Source organism: Camellia sinensis, chromosome 6 (genome assembly GCF_055761805.1).
Source record: "Camellia sinensis isolate YWXY chromosome 6, ASM5576180v1, whole genome shotgun sequence".
Taxonomy (NCBI): Eukaryota; Viridiplantae; Streptophyta; class Magnoliopsida; order Ericales; family Theaceae; genus Camellia; species Camellia sinensis.
In genome coordinates this window covers 203491478-203499563 of record NC_138966.1, presented here as the reverse complement: position 1 = coordinate 203499563, position 8086 = coordinate 203491478, and the positions used below count along the sequence as shown (strand labels likewise).

Genomic DNA, 8086 nt, shown 5'->3' with positions numbered 1-8086 from the left:
TTATATTCCTTGCTTGATTTTTCAACAACCAAACAAAAAATATCAAATATATCACCAGATCATCTGTTCATCTCCAAATTAAAATTCAATTACACAAAAAAAAAAAAAAAATGCTCATTATATTCGAAGAGGCTTAATCAAAAGATATTTCAATAACAAACAAATACTATGCTCTAATTCATTAGTATGTAATATCTTGATTATGAATCATAAACTGACACAAATTTCAAAAGTATCATTTCCAATTTATAAGGTTAGTACCATAAGCATTGTTTGTAGCATTCAACTATTCAATGAACAGATTGTAATTGGAGTTATATCTACCTACATAACAAAACAACTCAACTCATCACATCTTCTTTTCAAGGGCTTCGTTGAAATGGCATTCAAAATCTAGCAGAGAGCTCCCAAACTTCAAATCGCTACAAGCTTTCAGAACCTGCATAGAATAGGCCAAACTCTTAAATAGATTACCAATTTAAGAGTTAACAAAGATTAAACTAAAATCAAACCTGTGTTAGGCACAAAAAAGCAATTACTAACAATTAATCATTTAACCACTCTTCTTGCCAAAAAACAAAAAATCCCATCACTCATTCAAACTCACTGTTTTTCTTTTGATATAAATCAGATTCATTTATGCTACTAACAGAAGAAAATATTCGAAAGATTTAAGTACCACGGAAACTCTTCCTGTGAGCTTATTTTTCTAGGGTGCAGAAAGTGCTAATTTGGGCATTAACCTGAGATTGCACGGTCACTTGTCATGAAGATGAAGGTCAAAAGCAAACAAAAAGCATTAGTCTGGTCAAATCCAAAAAAGATATATTTGTGTTTCATTAAAACGTAGATCTTATAGATGGGGAAAGATATATTTGTGATTTTGTTAGCTTATCAGGCAATGTATTAGGATCAACCAAATATAGGATAGGATTATTAATAGAAAATCCAAAACATTAATCCAGGCCAAAACAAAAGCTAGATATGCAATGACAAGGGACTATTAGTCCTTCGAATCCTATATTCGGGAACTATCAATCCCTGGATTTGTAATCCTATAAACGTCGGTATAGAGTACAATATATACACACACAACAGAACAATTGAGCATTTTCTACTATTTACGCCCCTTGATCACTAACAATTCTACGTGTCGTTTCAGTAGTTAAGATTTCAAAGAGATCATACTTTTGTCCATTCCATTTGGTGCCATATCAAGAAAATCTTATTACCAATTATTGCATACCAATGATCTCAAATTGTTAAGTTGCAAAAGGAATGTCCTTGAACTAGATATTTGAACAAATGAAATGAAAAATTTCAAATTAAAGCAAGAAATGCTTTAAAAACTACCTCTTGCTCTAGCCTTTCTCTCAAAATCTTAAGATCTGCTGCTTGAATCCCTTTTGAACTAACAAATACGAAGATAATGGAATAGGCACAATGCAGTAGCAACATGATAGTTCTTAAAAAAAATAGTACTACAGAATTTAGCTGTTGGGACTAATACAATTTGCCATTCAGTAAAGATCAAAAGAGGCATACGGTATATTAGAGGTCAGTGTTGGATGCTTCTCAAATTGCAATTTGAAACAGCTTATCCAAAAAAGCAATAAAAATAATGGCAATGAACAATTATTTCTTTCTTTTACCCAAAAATTAAATTTGCAATTGCAAAAGGCAAGTGGGAAACCACGTGTGTCATTCCAATGTTTAGAAAGTGTTGATCAAGCCAAGCAAATTCATCAAAAGCTAGAGGTCTAACAAACAAGAAGTTGGTCCACTTAATTTCTCACACTTGTCCGTATCATCTCCATTTGCATTCAGATAGAGCTAAGAATAAAGATTGTATACCTCTAGCAACAGGAGGCCAGCAATGACTCTTCTACTAGATGCCATGATTCCAAGACTGTAACGGCTGCAACGAAGCAATGCTACTACATCTGTTCAGTATATCATAGAGTTAATTATCATAGATTAGGTGCTTCAAAGATTAGAAGAGACCAAAAGAGAAACTTGTTAACCCTGAAAATCAACTGATTTAATGGCTAAAATCTTGTAACCAAGGTAAAAGAAAAGCATAAGACAGTACCCAAAAATAAACTTAGGGTTTCAGTTGAGTGCAATAATAAGTAATAACCAAGCCAAGGCAAGTGGGTTGCCTCAGACCAAAAATAGATTTTGTCTTGTTATCAAATATATTAATATCACTCAATATGCATAAAACATATTTTGTCTTGTGCTCTCTAACAGTTGCCTTTCACCTTAAAATTGGTCCTAAGCGTGTGATACATTAAACTGCGTAACTTTATATGCTACATTCTATTTTCATTCCACTTATTTCTGTTGACACTTCAAGTACATTTGAGCTCTGGACCTAATTCAGATACATCATTCAATTTAAGTAATGGATTTGTCTAATTGAGGCCTACAAAATTTTGGATTTTGTTACCTTAGACAGTAGGAAATGTTGAGTTCTTTGCAATGCTTTGCCAATGAATTGACACTTCTGTGTAGGACTCTATGGTTGTACATCTATGTTAAACTTATATGATTTCTAAAAAGTTTGAAGTAACTCATTGTAAAGTTATAAACTTACATTATCGCGTGTCCTGGCTGTAATCTGATTCTATCTTTTTCAATAGAAAATTGCTAAGCATTGAAGTATATTTTTACTTATTTATTTGTCACTCCAAAACTATCATTGTCAAGTTATTGGCGCGTATATAACCCAAGACAAATGCATTGTTATATATCTTTGTTTATTGTTCTTTTCAGCTATTAATGTATCTTCTTGGCACTTGATTTGCAGAGATTATGACGTTTCAAAGAAAATTTGAGTAGGATAAAAAAAACAATTATAAAAAATTGACTTCAAATTTTACATCCATATGTCATGCATTAAAATAGAGAAATCTCCATTCACTTCAGTTCCAACAAACCATGTAATGGAGAGAATTTAAATTTGCAAATAGAAACCCCAAGATACTTTCCACTCAAATCTCAGAATGTTAAAAGCATCCAAGAGGTTGTTGCTACATCAAATAGATTATACAAATACATACATGATAGTCGATTATCATATTCATTTTCATTTTCTAAATCCCATTCATAAGTCGATTATAATATATATGATAGGTGATTCATAAATATGATAGTCGATTATCAAATAAGTTGATAATATATGGTACCTGATCGGAATCGCTACCGGAGATACGCCGGGAAATTGGAGAATCGAGGAGAGATGAGGCGGCAACGGAGCGATCCAGCCCTGGACAGAGATGCTTTGAGACAATGATGAACCACAGATCAAAAGCAATCAACAAGATCGTAGAGAAAAACCATTGAATTCATATATCGAATCCGTAGAGAAGAGATGAATGAAGAGAAATTAGGGATTTGATAGAGAGAGAGAGAGAAAGAGTGAGTGAGTGATGAAACCTTTTTTTTTCATTTTACTCCCGACTATGAGTTCAAAAATTAATATATAAAATACAATAATATATTATTTGGGTTTATTAGAGATCAATTAAAATTGTAAGAATATGATTTGGATTTATTACAGACAAACTAAAATTATAGGGAAAAGTGATTGATACTTTTTCAACTAAACAAATTTGTCTAGAAAATGTAATAATATGATTAAATATATCTTTAAAAAAATTCTTTCATTTTGTCCTTAAAAGTATAATTTTTACAAATAAATTATTTTTGTCTCTAAAAATTTGTCTTTAAAACCTTAATTTCTTATAATGGCATGACACCGTGCTTTCTTTATCTCAATCTATCCATCAAATACAATCATACTAGCCAATGAATTGTGTAACCGCTGAGAACACCTGCATGTGAAAGCTTTACACTAGAAACTCAAAAAGAGCCAACATAGAGGCATCAACCCGAAAATAAAAATAGTTTCTCATATACCCCAAACCCATCTAATTATACCGGTTCAAAAAACATCTCTAATCCCTCATAGAGCATGCTCGACCCTTTCATATCATGCAATATATTCACGCTGAAGTTGCCTTTTATATAGAGCAACATGAGTTGTCTTCAATGAATATACAATAGAGGTGTAATATTAGATGATCTTACTTTTGTTCTCATGCCATTTAGTTTAGAATTGACCATTTTTCCAGTGATATCCCTAAGGTCGAATCATACATCCGCGGGCAACATATCAAAGTAACAGAACATTAACCCCTTACCTTATGACATAGTCAAAGGTCACAAAAGAGTACAAAAGTGAAAGTCATATCAATAATGACATGTAAAACTCACACGGTGAGGAAGCAATGATCTATTCTTTCACCTCATTACTCGGTTGCCAAGCACATGTAGTATGAATACATACTACGGTGGAGTAACTCTAAACACACCGCCTTCTAATCTTCACACTCTCTCATCATTTTGTTTCATTCCATTGTCACTTCCCTCTTTTTCCACTCACCAGGAGCAACCAAAACGGCGATTAGAGAAACCAAAATTGTTGGAGGTGTGCGCTAGTTATGAGGTCAGTGAAAAGGGTTGGAGAAGAGGGAGAGAAAGGTCAATCACTGAATGTGAGTGAGAGAAAGGTTTAGGGTAGGAGAGTAAAAGAGGTCGGTGAGTAAAAGAGGTCGGTGGTGATGAAGGATGAATATGGAGCGAGGTAGTCTATACAAAGAGATGAAAATTTCTTACTTTTAAATTTTTAATTTTAATATGGGTGAAAGTTTTGTATTTTTTTTGTTTTACCGCTAATTAATTTTCATTTGGCGGTTTTTTTTTAGTAGTACCTTGCATGACAATAATTGCGTGTTATGGAAAGTGCAATATTTTAAACGGCTGACTTTTTGTGAGTTGTGGAAAGTGCAATTTTTAATGGCTGGCTTTTTGTGCTTCATGAAATGTTTAATATTTTTAACAGCTGATATACGCGTGTTGTTTATAGTTGATGTATTAATGGCATGCTATATGCGTGTCATAGAAAGTTTTATTATTTACGGCTAACATTGAAAGTCGTAAAAAAAATCATCGTTATTAACATTCACGGCCTACGCAATAGACACATCATGGTTGGAAAATTATTTATGACATGCAAAAAAGAGTAAGTCATAAAAGTGAGAAACTACGGCTTGTATTTACTGTATGTCGTTGATATGAAGTCGTAAAAACTCAATTTTGTTGTAGTGATAAATTAAATTCAAGATGATCAGAGATGGCTCGAAAAACATCAATTTTATACGCAAATCATATCTATACATATATTCATGCACAAACAATATGAAAATACCCAACATTGGCTCTGATATCAATGTGGAAAAAAATAAGAAATAATACATAGCGAAAATAAATGGATTCGGGCATACCTTTTACGCTCAAACCAAATCCATGGATTATGTGGGTGAATCACGTGCCTCCATTGATATTTTCAAATAATTCCCAGCAATAGAATAGAACTATTAAAGAACTACCCATACTATTCATAGTATAAAGGCTATTCTGTGTTTCTATGGAGAGAGAAAGAATAGAGAGTGTAGGAGAGAGAGAGAGAAAGATACTCATTACCTATACAGTTAAAATTTTACTCTTCCAAAAATAATACATATATTATATGGGAGAGTTATAACCACCTACAACTCTATCTCTTCAAGAGCAAAGATAGTGAATTAATCACACTTATTTCCAGGATAAGTTAATCTAAGTCCACTTTGACTAGTCTCTCCTTATGGATTTTGGGTCATGCCACCATGAGCGACCCAATCGGATATGGGTTCTAAACCCGACCCAATTTCTAACAAATCTCATCACTAATAATCCTCACACTAACAATCTTTTCACTAACAATTTCATTCATCGCCACTTCTAAAAACAAACGGAGCTTTAAAGTATAATTGTGTTAAAATAGTATAATATAATGTAACTATCACAGGTTTTTATTTTGATGATATGAGTTATTCATTTTGTTTGACTATGCGTGTAGATCATTAATAAAAAAAAAAATCAAATTAATTCGATTAAAAATCAAAATTTGGACTACCATACCAAAACACACCATCAAATGGACTTTTGGCCAAATATCTCTATTTTTAACACAAACATAAGTATAACAGTAATGCTACGTATCATGAAAAATCTTTTATGAAAATAATCATGAAACATTTGTGACTCTTGGATTATACTTAGAATAAAACACCACACGCTAATCAAAGTAATCCAATGATCATAAATTTTTCATGATCATTTTCATGAAAAAAATTTCATGATCCCTAACTTTTCCCTAAGTATAATAAATGCTGTTCGCACTAAACTTTTTACTAAAACACTTGTCTAATGGCTAAGTATCATTATTTTTTTTGACAATTAATTATATTCAGTTTTTTTTATACTTTTAATAAGCTTTTTTTTAACAAGAATATTAATTAATATATATATATATATATATATATATATATATATAACATGTTAAAAACTTACATTACAAAATGTATACAGTACACCCACTTTAAACTAAACACAAGCATCATCTGTACCAGGAAAAGCAACGAAAGAAAGGGTAGATTTGAAGCAAATTCATTACTACAGCAAAAGTAGATTGAAAAAAAATAATTTGAACTCAAGCTTACTTCCAGCACACAATTAGGAGGGAAAGAAGGAATGGCTTCTCTCTGCTTGCATGGATCCAACGAGCAAGAAAATTTATTCCACTTGTGGAAAAGTCATGCAGCTTAGGTGACACGTAAAATTACATTCTTCACAGTAGTACATCATGTGACTTGGGTTTCTGTTATCCTCGCAAACATCACAGTAGTATTCGTCGGTGTTAATGTAAATTGTAAACATACCTACTCTCCACCTACCACCTCCACTTCACCTACACCACTCCACCTCCACTTCACCTACTCCACTACACACTCCACTTCACCTACTCCACCACTCCACCTCCACTTCACATCTCCTATATAATGTACATACAATACATCAATAATATAAATCAATACATAATTCATTCTCTCTGTATCTCTCTTTATCAATTTATCTTAACATGGTATTAGAGCTATAGGTTAAAGATCTTGGTGTTCTTCGCCTTCCGGCGGGCGGGCAGCAACCTCGCCTTGGCCGCCCGCCGGACCTCAACCTAGTCCGCTCGAATTTTCTACACATACCTTGAAATTTCCTTTCTTCAACCTGCCGAAGTGCACTACTGTTCAGTCGCCGGAGACCGCCGCCGCTTGCACGTCGATGTCCCTTTGCCGAAGCTCCGTCGCGACACCGACCTTCCTTGCGTCTGGTTTCAATCCTCTGCACATAGCCGCAACTCAATCCTCTCCCTGATCACACACAGATACATGCATACACTAGCTCTCTTCTCTTCCTCTCTCTAGCTGGGTCTCTCACGAGACACACCCAACACAGACCAACCACACATAGACACCATTCACACTCTTCTCTCTCAAGATCCATACACACCAAGAGGGACACCCAGCAGATGCATACACACTGATGCACAGACATACACTTCTCTTTGGGGTCGGGGGAGGACAGACGGAGCACTTACACACACATATGCATGGTAGCAACTCCCTCTCTCTAGCTCTCTCTCTCGGCAGAGGGTTGGAGTACCAAACAGCTCACACACACACCCATCACCTCTCCCTCTCGGCATACACACATATGCATGGCAGCAACTCCCTCTCTCTAGCTCTCTCTCTCGGCAGAGGGTTGGAGTACCAAAAAAAAAAAAAAAAAAAAGAAAAAGAAAAGGCTGCCATACACACACAGGTACATGGGACATCACCATACACACGAACAGCACACATTGAGACATGCATCCAATGACTCTCTCTCTCACTTTACACCCACTCTTTTCCTTTCTTTTTATTTTAATATTGCCCACCGACTCTTCTTTTCTTTAAACACAAAACCACTCTTATTTTTTTTTTTATTCCATTCTCCCCACACACACAGCTCCCAACACACCCAGCCTCCTCTGCTTTTTACTTTATTTTATTTTATATATATATTTATATATTATCCTACCCCACCAGGCCTCAGAAATCACTTCTGATTTTTTTTTAATCTTTATTTTATTTTCTTCTCCACA

At 34.2% G+C, this 8086-nt stretch overlaps 1 long non-coding RNA gene across 1 annotated transcript; it reads right to left on the bottom strand.

Annotated features, from left to right (window-relative positions):
- Positions 1 to 215: 215 nt before the first annotated feature.
- LOC145792206 (uncharacterized) lies at positions 216 to 7150 on the bottom strand. Its single transcript, XR_014331598.1, has 3 exons — positions 6609 to 7150; positions 3192 to 3271; positions 216 to 1943 (listed from the first exon to the last, which is right to left on the bottom strand). It is a non-coding gene; the product is annotated as an uncharacterized LOC145792206 (long non-coding RNA).
- Between the last annotated feature and the right edge of the window lie 936 nt (positions 7151 to 8086).